Source organism: Arachis hypogaea, chromosome 13, assembly GCF_003086295.3.
Source record: "Arachis hypogaea cultivar Tifrunner chromosome 13, arahy.Tifrunner.gnm2.J5K5, whole genome shotgun sequence".
NCBI lineage: Eukaryota > Viridiplantae > Streptophyta > Magnoliopsida > Fabales > Fabaceae > Arachis > Arachis hypogaea.
This window is the reverse complement of record NC_092048.1, coordinates 53842901-53847167: the sequence shown is the minus strand read 5'-3', so window position 1 is coordinate 53847167 and position 4267 is coordinate 53842901. Positions and strand designations below refer to the sequence as shown.

The following is a 4267-nucleotide window of genomic DNA, read 5'->3' as shown; positions in this document are numbered from 1 at the left end:
TAACCTATTACTATGAAATTTATCCTATCCTAACAAAAGAAAAAATAAAATAAATATCCTATTTTATTGGTGTTAAGGAAGAGAAATTACCTCCGGAAGTCAGGTACTGACCGACCTCCCACACTTAAAGCTTTGCACCGTCCTCGGTGCCATCAGTCAGGAACAAAGGGGACTGGTAGCAGCATCTCCACCATCGGGACCATCATGGCTCCCTGTGCTAGTAAATGAAGTGGAGTCCGGGGTATCTGGGTCTTCTTTAGGTGGGTGGTTACCAATAATCAGCTCCTTGAGGTATATAAATCGACGCTTGTTACGGTGCTCCATTTGCTTTCCTTTCTCCTCAAGCCGGTCTAACTTTTGAATTATCTGTAGGAGTAGCTGATTTGTTGAAGGTGCTTGTGATGTGGTAGGAGAAGGGATATCTTCCGCTGGTTTTGTGCTCCGGTTGATAGTGGCTGCTGGAGGTCTGATATATTTTTCCGTTAGGAACGTATTGATCATCCCGTGGAATCATGGCTTTGGTGTCTATTAAACCACTATTTTATGGTTTATCTTGTGCTCAATTGAGTGGATTTTATCAACTCTTTACCCACTTATTCATACTATTTGCATGGTTTTACATTTGCCTTCCTAATTATGTGCTATGATTGAAAACATGATTCTTTGATCTTATATTTGCTTATTATTAATCTTCTCTTATTACCATTAGATTCCTTGATATGTGTGTTAAGTGTTTTAGGAGATTACAGGGCAAGAATGGCTCAGAGGATGGAAAGGAAGCATGCAAAAGTGGAAGGAATACAAGAAGTTAGAGAAATTGCTAAGTTGTCCAGCCTGACCTCTTCGCACTCAAACGACTATAACTTTAGCTACAGAGGTCCAAACGACGCGGTTTCAATTGCGTTGGAAAGCTAATGTCCGGGGCTTCAATTTGATATATAATTTACCATAGCTGCCCCGAAGTTAGGCAACACGAACACGTGAATGACGCGTCCGCGTCGCATCTGCGAACCTCAACCCGCGCGGCCGCATGGACGACGCCTCCGCGTCACTTGCCCGCGACCTGAACGTAACAAAAATCGCAGGGGGCAATTTCTGGGCTACTTTTGACCCGGTTTTCAGCCCAGAACACACAGATTAGAGGCTATAAAGTGGGAGAATGCATCCATTCATGGGGAGCTCGCCAATTTTTACTTTCCATGAATTAGAATTAATTTTGGAGAGAGGTTATCTCCTCTCTCTTTAGGATTAGGATTTAGATTTAGGATTTTTATTCGCTTTCAGGATTATCTCTTTTGATCAGGTTCAATATTCCTTTTATTTACTTTTGCAAGCTACTTTAGGAATTCTTTCATGTTACAGATTACTCTTTTATTAATGCTATTTGAGATATTTCAGTTTAATATTGATCTCTTTTATTTATGCTATTATTGCTTTTACTCTAAAGACATTTTTATTCCAGTAGATTTATTTATTTTCCCCTTTTGGTCTTGGTTAAGAAACCAGTAACTCAGGAGTTATCTTAGCACAATATAATTGATAATCGTTATCTTTGCTAATTGAACTGAACTTCAATAATCTCAATCTTTTCTTAGGAAACAAATAGGATTCGAAGGTCGGCTAATTGGTCCCTTGACTTCCCTTTGCTCTAGTAAAGGTTAACCAAGTGAAATTAAGATTCAACTTTCATTATTATTGATAAGGATAACTAAGTCTGGACTTCCAATTTCTCACATCTTGCCAAAAGTTGCTTTACAGTTATTTATCTATTTTTAATTGTCGTTTAAATTATTTGTCATATTTATTTCTCATTCTTGAAACCCCAAATTTACAATCTCCATAACCAATAATAAGAACATACTTCCCTGCAGTTCCTTGAGAAGACGACCCAAGGTTTAAATACTCGGTTATCAATTTTAAAAGGGGTTTGTTACTTGTGACAACCAAAACGTTTGTAAGAAAGGTTGATTGCTTGGTTTAGTAATTATACTTGCAACGAGAGTTTACTATAACCTCTAAACCATCAATCTTCAGTTCTTCAGTTCCCCAGTTTGCACCTCAAAGATCCCAAGTTTCTCCATTACAGAGAGTGGCATTAAGTTTATTCCTAACCCCAGGTCACACAGAGCCTTCTCAAAGGTCATGGTGCCTATGTTACAGGGAATTAGGAATTAACCAGGATCCTGTTTCTTTTGAGGTAATTTCTGCCTATCCAATGCATTTAGTTCATTGGTGAGCAAGGAAGGTTCATCTTCCCAAGTCTCATTACCAAATAATTTGGCATTCAGCTTCATGATTGCACCAAGGTACTTAGAAATTCCTCTTCAGTAATATCTTCATCCTCTTCAGAGGATGAATACTCATCAGAGCTCATGAAGGGCAGGAGAAGGTTCAATGGAATCTCTATGGTCTCTAGATGAGCCTCAGATTCCTTTGGTTCCTCAAAGGGAAACTCTTTATTGGTCACTGAGCGTCCCAGGAGGTCTTCCTCACTAGGATTCACGTCCTCCCCCTCCTCTTTGGGTTCGGCCACACCAAGTAAGGTAATGGCCTTGCACTCTCTTTTTGAATTCTCTTCTGTATTGCTTGGGAGAGTACTAGGAGGAGTTTCGGTGACCCTTTTACTCAGCTGGCCCACTTGTGCCTCCAAATTTCTAACGGAGGACCTTGTTTCATTCATGAAACTTAAAGTGGCCTTAGATAGATCAGAGATTATATTTGCTAAGCTAGATGGATTCTGCTCAGAATTCTCTGTCTGTTACTGAGTGGATGATGGAAAAGGCTTGTTATTGCTAAACATGTTTCTTCCACCATTATTAAATCCTTGTTGAGGCTTTTGTTGATCCTTCCATGAGAAATTTGGATGATTTCTCCATGAGGGATTATAGGTATTCCCATAGGGTCCTTCCATATAATTCACCACTGCTATTGCAGGGTTCTCAGGATCATAAGCTTCTTCTTCAGAAGATGCCTCTTGAGTACTATTAATTGGATGCAGCTTGCAATCCATTCAGACTCTGAGAAATTATATTGACTTGCTGAGTCAATATTTTATTCTGAGCCAATGTGGCATTCAGAGTATCAATTTCAAGAACTCCCTTCATCTGAGGCATCCCATTACTCACAGGATTCCTTTCAGAAGTGTACATGAACTGGTTATTTGCAACCATGTCAATGAGTTCTTGAGCTTCTGCAGGTGTTTTCTTTAGGTGAATGGATCCACCTGCAGAATGGTCCAATGACATCTTTGGTAATTCAGACAGACCATCATAGAATATATCCAGGATGGTCCATTCTGAAAGTATGTCAGAAGGACACTTTTTGGTCAGTTGCTTGTATCTCTCCCAAGCTTCATAGAAGGATTCACCTTCTTTCTGTTTGAAGGTTTGAACCTCCACTCTAAGTTTGCTAAGCTTTTGAGGAGGAAAGAACTTGGCTAAGAAAGCCATGACCAGCTTATCCCAAGAGTTCACGCTATCTTTAGGTTGAGAGTCTAACCATATTCTAGCTCTGTCTCTTACAGCAAATGGAAAAAGCATAAGCCTGTAGACCTCGGGATCAACCCCATTGGTCTTTACAGTATCACAGATCTGCAAGAATTCAGTTAAGAACTAAAAAGGATCTTCTGATCAAAGTCCATGAAACTTGAAATTCTGTTGCATCAGAGAAACTAATTGAGGCTTTAGCTCAAAATTGTTTGCTTTAATGACAGAAATTGAGATGCTTCTTCCATGTAAATTGGAATTTGGTGCAGTAAAGTCACCAAGCATCTTCCTTGCATCTCCACCATTATTATTATTTTCGGCCATGTCTCCTTCTTTTTCAAAAATTTTAGTAAGATTTTCTCCAGAGACTTGTGCTTTCGCTTCCCTTAGCTTCCTCTTTAGAGTCCTTTCGGGTTCAGGATCAGCTTCAACAAGAATGTTCTTATCCTTGTTCCTGCTCATATGAAAAAGAAGAGAACAGAAAATAATAGGGATCCTCTTTGCCATAGTAGAGAGGTTCCTTTATGTGAATAGAAGAGAAGAGAATGAATTCGAACACATAAAGAGGGAGAAGGTTCGAATTTTTAAGAAGAGAAGTATTAGTAGATAAATAAATAATTAGAAAGAGATGAGAGAGGGAAGAATTTCGAAAATTAAAATAAAAAAAAATATTTTTGTTTTTAATTAAAAAAATTAAAGTTAGAATTCAAAAATTTTAAAAAAAGGAAAAATGAAATTAAATTAAATTAAAATTTAAAACAAATAGTTAATTAAAAAGGAAT

At 38.2% G+C, this 4267-nt stretch overlaps 1 non-coding gene across 1 annotated transcript; it reads left to right on the top strand.

Annotated features, from left to right (window-relative positions):
• Positions 1-3298: 3298 nt before the first annotated feature.
• Positions 3299-3407, top strand: LOC112739820 (small nucleolar RNA R71). Its single transcript, XR_003170757.1, has one exon. It is a non-coding gene; the product is annotated as a small nucleolar RNA R71 (small nucleolar RNA).
• Positions 3408-4267: the final 860 nt, after the last annotated feature.